Below are 12,698 nucleotides of genomic sequence, written 5' to 3'. Positions count from 1 at the left end.
ACACCAAGAGTCCTAAGTGAACGCAGTATATAGCCGAGACACAGCCACTTCAGTTAGCCGCCGCAACAGCAGCAGACAGTGCAGCAGCGACTGCAGCCGCAGCAACATAAACTACTGCTGAAGCAGCAGGCACTTCAGTGCTTCAGCAGCGACAGACGCATCAACAGAAGCGGCAGTCACTGATACCGGCACCACCACGTCAACATCCCCCGTAAGGCGGGTGTTTAGATCACTAGACACAAGTTATTGACCCGGCACCGACCTCAACGAATGGGCCACATAGCCGACGTGTGCCTAAAGCGCTGCGTGACTGACACACGGTGCTTTTCTTTCATGACCAAAAGAATGGTTGTCTGTGGCTCGACATGGAACCGCGAACCTGATGACGATGAAAGATTACCAGAGGTGAGGATCATGCGGCCGGGATGGCCATCTATGACCTAATGGCTAAGAATGTCGGGACGGAATTAAAAAGTTGCTACTCGCAACGTTAGGCGCCTTGCTGCTAGATGACGTCAGTGTCAGTTAAGTCGGCTGAGGCTTGAGCATGATCTAGATGTAATTGCCATTCAGAAATAGAAAGTTGAAAGTCAGGATCAGATTGACTGCATGGTCTTTCCGTTTACAACGCGATACAATGTATGTGTTTCTCACGCGCCCTGATATTCAAGAATTCTCTTGATATAGTAGAAGAGGCTGCATCTGTGTCTAGTACAGGGAGATTTACAGTACGTGATTTTACGTGTAACGAAAACAAAATGTGAGTTTTCTGTGTGTACGCGCCCAACAAAGAGTGTGAACGTAAAAGTTTTTTGAGAATCTGCAGTCTTTGGTTAGGTGTGACTGGGTTGTCATTCTGCTTGGTGATTTTAACTGTTTGTAACCCTCAAGACAGAGTAAAGGAGGCACACTTAGAAGATCAAAGTGCAAGAGCACTGTAACACCCGTCACGTATCACTTCCCTTACGCTTTCGTTATCGCGACAAAACACAACAATGCAAGCTGCATATCATAATATTTTTACTTCACTTTCCATTAGCTCATATCCCCGTATTTTTTCATTGCTAATAAGCTTCAAACATGAAGCTTCTATGTATATTACAAATAATAAAGCAGAAATTGGATCTCTGTGCGCCCATTAACCGCAATATGCGCAAAGCACTTTTTGCAGGACGTCTTCAAAAATTACAGACGCTACACTAACATATTCTAGCATAAACAAAAAAAAATACCATGGTTTACATGGTTGAAGTCTTTTTCCATATCTAACTGGAGAATTCCTACTCTGCTGTCGAACACATAACTCTCCAATACACTCTGGCTACATGAACATTTATGTTTGTAGTGCATCGTCCACCTCGGTGTACAGTGGTTACTGCGTTCGCCTGCTGACCCGAAGCTCGCGGGTTCGATCTCGGCGGCGGCGGTCGCATTCAGGTTACTCCTTCCATCTACATTGAAATTTATTTACGTGTAAGTACACCGGCTGAAGGCAAGGTATGTGGCAGCTCTATGGCTGCTTTTGTCCTGTATATTCTAGCCTTTACAGTGGTAAATACGACCGTACGCCTGTTGCTGGCGGTAGATATATGAGCAACAACTTCGTTCTTGAACAGGCGCGTGTATACGGTCGCGCGGAAAATGTTATTTCGTGACTTCCTCCGGCTACAATGGAATTCCGTTGCCTTCCGATGAGATAAGTTGAGAACGGCTTTTACAGCACGTGCGTCGTAGGTAGAAAATTATTATCGTCATGAACCGGCACGCGCCACCTTCGTCTTCTTCATCGCTTTCCTCTTCTTCCTCTTCTGCATAGCTACCAGAAGTGAGTGAGTGAGAACTTTATTGTGGTCCAAAAGTGGCAGAAGCTGAACGCGACTGGAGGTCCCGCTAGCTCAGCCAGGTGGCTCCGCCCAGGAAGATGCCAAAAGCGTGCACCGATTAGTCCGGCGAGGAATGCAATAACTTGATGGGCGAGAGAAAGAGTACAGAGAGAGAGAGAGCGAAAGAAAGAGAGGAAGAAAGAAATAGAAAGGACGAATTTCTTGGAGAAAAAAAAATTTTTGCTGAGGCGACATTCGAAGTCGCGTATTCACGATCCGAACGCGAGCGTCCTAACCACTCGACAGTCACAGCAGAGTGTTGGGAAAGGGAGGTGAGGAGAAGAGATGAGAAGGTTAGGAGGAGGTAAACGAGGATGGGAGAACGAGTGCAGCGAGAGAAACAGAGAAATATATAGGAAGAAAGGGAAGAAATAGAGAAAAAGATAGAAGGCGAGAGACCGACTACAGAGAGAGAGAGAGAGAGAGAGATACAAAGACATAGAAAGAAAGGAAAAAAGCGAAACAAAAGAAGAAACAGAGAAAAATACAGAGAAATAAACAGACAGAGAGAAAGAAATATAAAACAACATACATACAAAAGAAGATAGAAAAAAAAAGAGACAAAGCATAGCCATGTATAGCACAGTACAGCAAGTATAGTTTACCGCGCGGCGTTGAAAAACTATCATTTTCATGAACCGACACGCGCTCTCTTCGTTATCTTCTTCATCGTTCTTTTCTTCCTCTTCTGCTTCTGGTCCACCAGCTCTGCTGCGACCCAGCCTTGCACGCTGCGCTATTTTTTTTTTTTTTTTGCTCACTGTGCTAAGTGCTTATTCAAATATAGACGTCAGACTCTGCCCAGGCGGCGCTGCGAAAAACGCCGCCACCAGCGCCCTCATCGTAGCCCTGGCACTAACTGGGTAGTGCAAGGAGAGCCGCCCGCAAGCGAATGTGCATAGGCCGCAATATAACCCTCCTCTTTCGTTGGTGTCGAGGCGCGGTTTCCTGAAAATCAAGGACCTGGAAAACTTCTTCCGCCAATCAACGCTTCAGAAACAAAGGAAGCTGATCAAAGCGAACTGCGAGTACAATGCAAAATAAGTTTTAGTTATTCCCGCGCGCTGCAACTCGCAAGTACAAGCGAGCATCACACGACACCGAGTTCGAGGCAAGCCCTCCGATATCCGTTCTCTAGAGCCTAAATGCGTTAAAATCGGGTGTATGCCACAGCGATAAAGTACCTACATACACGATCAGTTTACTTAGCTATGCATCTTACGATCAGTGCTACAAAACTCGGTTCATCAGGGGCGAATGGCTCCGGCGATTTTCGCTTTTTCAGTTGCATTCTCCCTTAATCTCTCGCTTCCTGTGCATTGGAGTGTTTTATTACGCATCCTCAAATGGTCTCTTGATGGTCGTCTTCCGTTTGTATGTACTGCAAATGGGGATACGTGCGTGTCCACTTTCGCGGGGTACAACCAAAGGCAAAACCTTGGCCTCCGAGATAGCTACGGCAACCGCGGAGGACACGGGCGAAACAAACCTGAAGGGGGTCACGACCAACATTCTGCGATTTACTTGTGTGACGCACGTGGTGTTAGCTAGTTATAACCAGAACACTGAGCCTTCAAAACGTACATACGTCCGCAATGCTGTGTTGTGACGACCAACTCGTCGCGGTGTACGTATCACGCGTCTCCAGTCTGCCTCTAGCTGCTCACTTCGTGTTACACGACAAGCACCTCTGCTGAGCTTCATAGTCAAGGTTACCACGGTTTTGCATCAGGGCTACGCAAAACAACAGCAGAGCCACACATTCATGCCACCGGCTGTGGAGAACGCGGGCACTTCGCTTGCCCAACACGCTCGCAACGCTCGTATCCAGCGCTCTCGCCTTTCTTCTTTGTACGACAACTATGGAAATCGGTAAAACTGAACGTTGTTATTCAGTCTTTTACGTCCGAGGCAATTCACAACGCAACAGTGCGTCTTTTGCGGAGTTTCTTCGTAGCGTGCGGAGAGCTCTCGTCTGCTGCTGTTTCCGTCGTCGTTCAGGCGAGTGATCCAGCAAGCAGTTCACGACGGTTCGGTGGCGCGTCCGACTAGCGGAGAGCAATTCACAGCTCTCGTTATGAGTGCTAAATGTGCAAACACACGCGATATTAAGCTCAATCGTTGTTTTGCACTCGCTAGTTGCACCTGGTCCCATAGCAAACTGTGCGAGAGAGTCGGTCTATGCACTACTCAATACTTCTCCGACAGGTGGCGCCACACATCTTGGAAACTCCAGAGTCTGACGTCTCTATCGAGTAGGTATCTGTATAAATCCGGCAAGCAGTTAAGCGACTAATCGCCTGGTATTCGATTCCTTACGCAAAGAAAACTTCGAATGTTCGCCTATCAGTATGCATGCATATCTGACTTATCTGCTACGGAGTAAGCTGAGGCGCATGAAGCTCGCACAGTCTCGTATTACACCTTCAGCACGAACTGCGTCAGACGCAGTTATCGGATGCCGTACTTCCTCTTCACTACCGCATATTTACGTAGAGCGTGACAGAAACGAAAGACCAAGGAAGGACGAGTATAAAATCGCTTTCGCGAAAGAATATGTTAGGTATAGTGAACTATTATATTCTAGTTCACTATAATGTTAACCAATCCCGATGCTGTACGCATGATCAGTTGACGCGGCCAAGCAATGGCAAATATTTCTGAAATTCGGCTTAACTTCGGATACACGCACCGCCTGCGTGCCTGGCATGCAGCACATTAACGTTGCAAACTGAACCAGCTCGTACGCGTTTATATCGTTGATCGAACAGTATTGTTTATTGTAACAAAAACAGATGCATATATGCATGCATCAAATTCTGCTGCTAACATCTCTTCGGAAACACGATGGTTCTCATTGTAATGAATGAATAAAACATTTATTGCGGAAATTGTATCGTATACTGGAGTTAGTACTAGAGAGGACCGAGCTGCAACCGTTGGTCCGAGCTCGGTCCAACGGTTGCAGGTTGCGGGCGCGGGTTGCAGCGGACCGTTGGACCAAGCTGCAACCCACGCCCGCTCCACGAGGCTCCGCTGATCCTCAAGATCTGGGCTGGACAAAACCTCCTCCCACCCATCCCACGTCGGCTGCGTAATCTTGCGCGATGCTTCTGTTAGACTGGCAGGACCAAACCATGTGAAAAAATTCGTCAGATCCCACGCGTAGTGGGAATCGGTTTCATGCGATGCAGTCAGCAAGTACTTCTATGCTGTATTTTAATGCTTTGAACCAAGCGTTACGAGGCGGATCGACGTGTTTTTGTAAGTGTAGCAGCTGTGTGCACATCGTGGGCTTACGAGACACGTCGACAACACTGGCGTTTAAAGGGCAACTTATGGTGAGACTTAACGTCAGCCCTCACGTTAGAGTACATACGTCAGTATTATCGAAACTAAGTGCACTTTATGGTGCATGCAATCTTGTGAATATCATACGTAACTTTCAATAATTTATTCCTCCGGGATCGAGCAATGTTTCAATATAGCTTGCTATAAAAGCGGCAGGGGCGTAGCCAGAAATTTTTTTCGGGGGGGGGGGGGGGTTCAACCATACATTATGTATGTTCGTGCGTGCGTTTGTATGTGTGCGTGTATATATGCGCACGCAAAATTGAAAAATTTCGGGGGGGGGGGTTCAAGCCCCCCCCCCCCTTCGCTACGCCCCTGAAAAGCGGAGCCAACACTGGAACCACATATGTTAATCTGATATGACGCCTGTATCGTAGGAGTACATATGTAGTATTTATTGCTTTGATGTAAAATTAGATAGCCAGCACCACAACCACAACTGAATTTGCGCCGACATGATGCTTGCATAGGGTCTTTTTCCAAAGCAGTTTCTTGACTTGGCGTGGCTCTGTGGTAGAATATCTGACTGCCACGCAAAATGCTTGGGTGCGATTACTGCTGGGATTCTGATTTCTATTCTTTGCATTCGTCGGGTCAACGCTGCTGATGTCGTTTTTTCTTAGTGCTCTCGCATTTAAATTACCCATGTCTGCTATCGCCGTTCCTGGGTAGATATAAACTGTCAATCACGTGTGGCACATACCCGTGGTATACGAAAAGGCTTGACGACGTACGCGACAAGATATTCACGTTATTGATGTCATGACCTGACAGTCATATTCCTCAAATCATCTTACCCTCCCATGCCAATTTTGGTCTACACCAAGTTAAGGAGGCGACCATGAGAGCACCCAGACGTAGGTAGGTAGGTAGAAACTATCAAAGTGCCAAAGGTTCGCTAAGAAATGCTTCGCATTTAAAAGTTAGCGCGGCTGCCATAGAGTTTACACATAGCGCTAAATTGTTCTGGGTGTATTTTGGCCAATATGGCCGGGCTGCCGAACGACATGGTTTGGAGTCTGCGCCGACGCAGTCCCTTAGCGGTATGAGGGAGAGTTTGTCGTTGCAGGCGATATAGCGGCAGCATATATACGTATGTTGTAGTCGGTCTTAGATGCGGTGGTTGATGGGTCGGTAGACAGAGCCTGGGGAAGGAATGCTCGGGCCGAGTTGTGTGCTAACTCGTTTCCGGCTACCCCTTGATGACCTGGCAAACAGATTTCTCATGGCTCCTGTTCGTGCCTGCCATAGGATGTAAAAAGCAACTTGCATGAGAAATAATGGAAGTCTTCGACATAAGTCTTTCCTTTTTTTGTAATTCCGAAAACTGTACTTTGCTTCCGTATTTTTGTTCTTGTTTACCTAGGAATACCTATGATTGTACATCCCACCCTGCTATAATCCCTCATGTGGGATTGCACTATCTACAAATAAATAAAATAAAAATAAGAAGAAGAGGAGAGGAGAGTGTCGAGTTCTTGCCGTCAATCATCTCGAGAAACGCAGAGTTTGATTATCTTGCTAGCACACAGAATGGCAACCGTGATACCGTTTCCTTTGATAACTTTGGAGCATGCATATAGGTACGTCTCTGTCTTTTCCAATAGGAATATTAGTTGGTTGTCCCTTAGTAACCTGGCGCAACCCACCGTGGGGGAGCGGCCATGAAACGGGCGGTACCTTGTTTTAAAGATGAAATTGTTTTATCGTCTAAATATGCTCAGAAATAGATAGCTTATGAAACAACTCATTGCGTGTCAGCAATATTCCTGTTTCCTTTCTTCCTCTGTCCTTATTTTATGAGCGCTGCACGATCAACGTGATCAATGCATTGCCATTCGCACGATGAGATATTGGAAGACAATAGCGCAGAATAAGTAGGGTGGCCTCCTTGCAGCAGTTGGCGTTCCACGTGACTTCTGAACAGTGTGCGGATTTGTCTCCCTATACGTGACGCCGTTTACCGCACTGTAACAAGACCAGGACAGTCCTACGGAAAATGGCTAACCATCGGACTGCGTAGCACCTACTGCCTGTGCCTGGCGACAATTTGTCCGGCTCAGCTTCTTCGCGACCCCGTTATCGAGGCGCTATTTGATAGTGAACTGAACAGGAAACGCTAGTAGCGCATCTAAGCCTTTTTTTTTTTTTTTTTGGCTACAGGATTACGCTTGCACCAGTCACGTCCACTTCTCTGGCGACAGATCTACAAATGTATTTTCCTGTGACCTGCCGCCAGAGCCTTCAATACCACAACGGAAACACTGATCGATTTCATTGATTGTACCGTTTTCGAAGTCTCTAAGAAACAGCTGGTCTACGGAAGACGCCGTACTGGAGGGCTGAGGATATCGTGCAAGTTAATTGTAAGCTTTCCTTGAGTACATAGGCTTCTGAGGATGCGCAAGTGCACGTTAAAGAACAATTTAGGCGCTCGTCAAGCATACATGACCTTTCACTCAATCACTCAATCAAATAATCAAATCGGGAGTTAATTCAAATAAAAACATTTGGACTGGTAGCCTGTACGACTAGCTCTCGATCGAATTTGACACACAATTTCAATAGAGAAGGCCCCGATTACCTATGACCTCATCTATTTGTTGACAAATACTGCAATCTTGCATAGCGAGACATAGCAAGAATCAGAAAAATATACCAGGAAATAACACAAAGAATGCAACCTGTGCCATAGTCCACGTAACAAAATAGTAACAACTAAGCATAACTGTAATGAAATATTCCGCACATGAACGTAAACATAATAGAACTTCCTAATTTAAAAAAAAGTATAAGCAATAACAATCTCGGAATGAAACGATAGAAATCTTTATTATAGAAAATACAAACCAATACAAAAAATAAGAACATGCTAATTATGCAACTAAGTGCTTATAAACACACGGTAGATGATTTCCATAACTTTGACAGTAGACTCTTGTTGACTGCAGCTAATCGATGGTGAGACGCTCTCGCTCAGTTCGCTGGTTCTCTAGTATAGTGACTCCGCAACACCTGGTGCCACATGAGAGGATTCAGCCTAGTAAACGTCTTTTCACATACAATGCAGCCCAACTTCGGCCCACGACGCCTGGTAGCTTTGCAGACGTGTCCGAAGCATCGACGCATTGGATACCTGCGACAAGATGACGGTGGTTTCGGCGAGAGCTTCGCGTCTGATTTACCAGTGGCGAAAGATTATGCAGAATGCACGAATAACTGCACTGAACAAAACTCATTGCCACTGTACCCATTTATTAAGGTTCACTAACGAGTGTGACAAGAGCAATTATTCTACAGAACATATGGAACAAAAGGTTCAGCAAGGGGTCTCTGCGTTGACTCATGTGGTCGGAATAAAGTCCTACTAACGGGCAATGCAGGGGCTTTGCGGAGACTTGCAAGTATACGTGTGGCAATGAATTGACGTGTCTACGCTTCGAAACTATGTGTGCTCACGGAGTCTTCGATTTCGCGGGCTACGGTAAGATATGCGCTACAAATAACGCGTTAGCTATATATGGGACGGCAGTGCAAGTCATGAAATTAGAACTCTCAAATTCGGTGGAGACAAATAATATTGAAAGTACTGCAGAATGGATTCTGATTAGGTCATATATATCATGAACAAGAATAAGAAGAGGGACATAATTTCTCTAATACACAGAAAATCGTGGTACAGCAAATTGCCAGACGCCAGACAGAGACTTACCGCGAATGTGAAGGCGTTTTACAGTATAAAGCAATAAGTTTCGCATATGGCAACAGGGTGCTAAGAGGGTCCACAAAAGAAAAAAAAATATATGAATATCTTTCCGAAAGAGCAAGAAGTTCTTGTTGTCTAATATAAGTAGACAAAACACACATAGGTCGAAATAAGGCCCAAATAATGCAGCTAAAGGAAAAACTCATACATGCGAGCACATCAATGCAAAGACTAAAATGCCACAGCAAGTGCATTATTGCGAAAGTTGTCCAAACGAAAGTACATCGGAATTGCGACGTTTATGCACCAAAACGTAACAATCAATTCAAATATGGCGGAGTTTTAAGAAGCAAAGTATTATGAAGCAAAATAACTTTCTAGTAAAAGTGTTTTCTTGTAAGTCTTCAAATTACTTGAGGGGTAAAAGATATTTCGCATGTTCACTGAACCGATCTAACATCAATGTCACTTGATATGTAACTCTTGACTCGTGCAAAAGCGACCGAATCGAACATGCACTGAGCAGTCTACGTAGGCCGGTAGAACAAGATGGAATAAAGTCTGATATGAAGTTGCTCTTCACTCAATGATTTCCTGACCCCGAGCAGTTTGCCATATAATCCACCCCAACAGCGGCATATAATAGCCGCCTTCTTCCAGTAAAGGCCACACTCATTCGTTCGTATGTAACTAAAGATGTTCTTTGGATAGCTGCGGCTGTCAAAAACTGGCTACGTAACTTACGCAGCTTACGAATCATTCAGCAGGCTGATGTAATTTTTGTAGGTGTAAAGGTTAGACTGCTCATATACCTCTTTAGGCCTCTGTAGTCGATGTTTGTGTCAAAGGGAAGTGGTACAGATGCACTTCGGCCTTCCGTGGTATAGTTGAAGAAGAAACACAGTACCAGGGGCGTAGCCAGAAATTTTTTTCGGGGGGGGAGGGGGGGGTTCAACCATACTTTATGTATGTTCGTGCGTGCGTTTGTATGTGTGCGTGCCTATATACGCAAGCAAAATTGAAAAATTTCGGGGGGGGGGGTTTGAACCCCCCCAACGGCTACGCCCCTGCACAGTACTCTTTGCAGTACTCCTAGCATTTCGTAGTTTCTCTCTCACTAAAATTCCGTACGATCATCTAGAGTAAAATAGCGCATTGTACATCGCTTTCTTCGGGTATAAGATGGCACAGCTTGTAAAGTCATCCCACGAATCTGCTCAGTGCTGATTTATCCACGAGGACGTTACCAGAGATGTTTCCGTGAAACCAGAGCCCGAGAAAATTGTGCACTTTGGCACGCTTAAAACCAAGGGCAGAACAATTAGTGCATCGTAGTGCTTCCATTCGATTAACGACTTCAGCAAAGAAGTCCAGTGCCTCAATTGTTCAGTTTCACGTTACAGAAAGACATATATATATATATATATATATATATATATATATATATATATATATATATATATATATATATATATATATATATATATATATATATATATTGGCTACAGGGTTACGCATGCACCAGTCATGACGACCTGTCGCCAGAGCCTTCAATACCACAATGGAAAGACTGTAGCCCGCAGAAAGAGAACGAAATAACGAAACCAATTCTTCCATACGAAAACTTTCACAAACGCGCAACAGCAGACACGCAAAAGGCGGTAAGCGTGACAGAGAAGCTATTCGTAACAGAGGACGAAGTAGCCGACACTCGGACAAGACAGCACCGCAGAAGAAGTAGTCAGAGACATGGTGTAAGCCACTAACCTGCCTTCGTGCTCAGCTGCCGGTCCCTCGGCTGGTGAATCGACTCCAAATACCGCCGCGAACAAGTCGTATCCTTCTCTAAGTCTCAGCGGCACACTCCTTTTCACGTGCCTGTTGAAATCAACACAGCAGGGGAACGGAACAACAAACACAATTATTCAATGCGAAAACGTCCACAAACCCGCAATAGCAGGCATGCAAAGGCCGTAAGTGCCACAGAGACGTTACGCGTCCCAGAGGACGAACCAGCTCACATTCCGAGAAAGCGCCACCGAACGGAGTAATAAGAGCAGGGTGTCTACCGAGTTGACTTTTCGAAATTCCTTGAGTGTTTTTGCTAAAATTCCCTGAGTGAAGCAGAACTTCGTCTTATGTCAAGATGGGTAGAGACCATGTCGCTCGGTGATGTCCCTCTCTAATACGCACGTTAGAAAATAAAAACGACTTAATCCCATTTGAATAGTACATAGAACAGTTAAACCTCAAATAGAGAAGTTGGTAAAAGCGGCAACTCACTTCGTTATATCGAAATTTCGTTAAACTGAAATTCGACCTTTCATGCAAGGCATAGTTACTGAAGGATTAATCTTAAACTGAAAATGCCACAAGAATGCTCGACTAATATGGCTACATAAAAAAACTTATTTTTTTGCGTGAAAAAAAAATCAATTTTGCTGAGCCTGAGGTGCAGCAAATACAGTTAGATGCCTTGCCAGCGTGTCACATGTAAATACGAAACAAATGCGGGTTTAATGCACTGTGGAATTGCGCTTGTTCTGCTGCTGCGGGTTGTTGTCAAATCCTCCCGCGTTGCCCAGAGCAATGCAACGCTTTTGCTACCATGTTGCCCAGCCGAACCATTTGCTCTCCACGAACGCACAACATCGAAAACCATTTCACGTTAGAAAAAAAGAGTTACAGTTTTACCGCGGGGGCAAAATAGTAAATCCGATAGCAACAAAGATGAATTTTATATGAATATAGGCTAGCAGCTTGCTCTTTTAGGAAACGCAGCCGCTGCACTAAGAGAAGTGCCCTATCTATGGCTCAGGGGCGGATTCAGGTACCTAATGGTGGGGGGGGGGGGGTTAAAATGGCTGAAGCCCCCGCTCAGCAGTGCATTTTGGTGGGTCTCGTATATTTGCAACAGCCCAGAGGGGATTATGGCAGTGCCTAAGAAGACTTCGTTGTAAATGTGCATAGGGAAGCAGGAAAAGGTAGAGCGATGAGAGAGGTAGAGAGCAGGGACAAGATTCTCTTTACCCCTTTTGGGCAGTGGCAGGCAAAGCAACCTGAAAAGGAGGGCAAACTCAACAGGCAGCCTGACAAAGGAGGTGGACGACAGGCACTGAAGGGAGGGGGCGGGGGGGGGGGGGCTGGGTTAAGAGGGGGGGGGGGTCGCCGCTACGTCCCCCTCCCCTTTGATCCGCCACTGCTATGGCCTCAACAGAAGTTTTGCAATTAGAGCACAACACCTACAAAGGTATGCGCCGTCTGCTGATCCCCACTAAAGATACCGCGGCGCACGCGACCACGCCCGCTGATACAAAGTACGCACTTCCTGTTGGACTCACGCAGCCCCCCCTCCACCTCCCCAACCCGCCGGCTCCTATCTCCATGTGCCCACCGCGCGAACGAGACGAGCGCTCGCGCGCTTTCAGTCGCGCATGGAGCATACGACGCGCGGGGTGATGTAATCGCGATTTGGACTTGATAAGGAAAATCATGGCGAAGGCAAAAAATTCGCGCCGGAGCGTCTATATAATTGCTATCGCAAAAAAAAGCAATATAGCTGCGGGCTAAGATCGCATGAAAGCACGGCAACAGCCTGAATTACGGCACATGCGATTATGGTGGAAATGTTACTGTTTTCCGACATCGCGCGCCGAATCGAGCTTAAATGGGACCCGTGCTGGTGTCGCGAACTTCGGTCGCCGTTATGCCTTGGCTCTGAAAAGTTTTGTAATTCGGCTTTGTAGCAAACATCCACG

Source organism: Rhipicephalus sanguineus, chromosome 1 (genome assembly GCF_013339695.2).
Source record: "Rhipicephalus sanguineus isolate Rsan-2018 chromosome 1, BIME_Rsan_1.4, whole genome shotgun sequence".
NCBI lineage: Eukaryota > Metazoa > Arthropoda > Arachnida > Ixodida > Ixodidae > Rhipicephalus > Rhipicephalus sanguineus.
Note: the sequence above shows the minus strand (reverse complement) of the source record.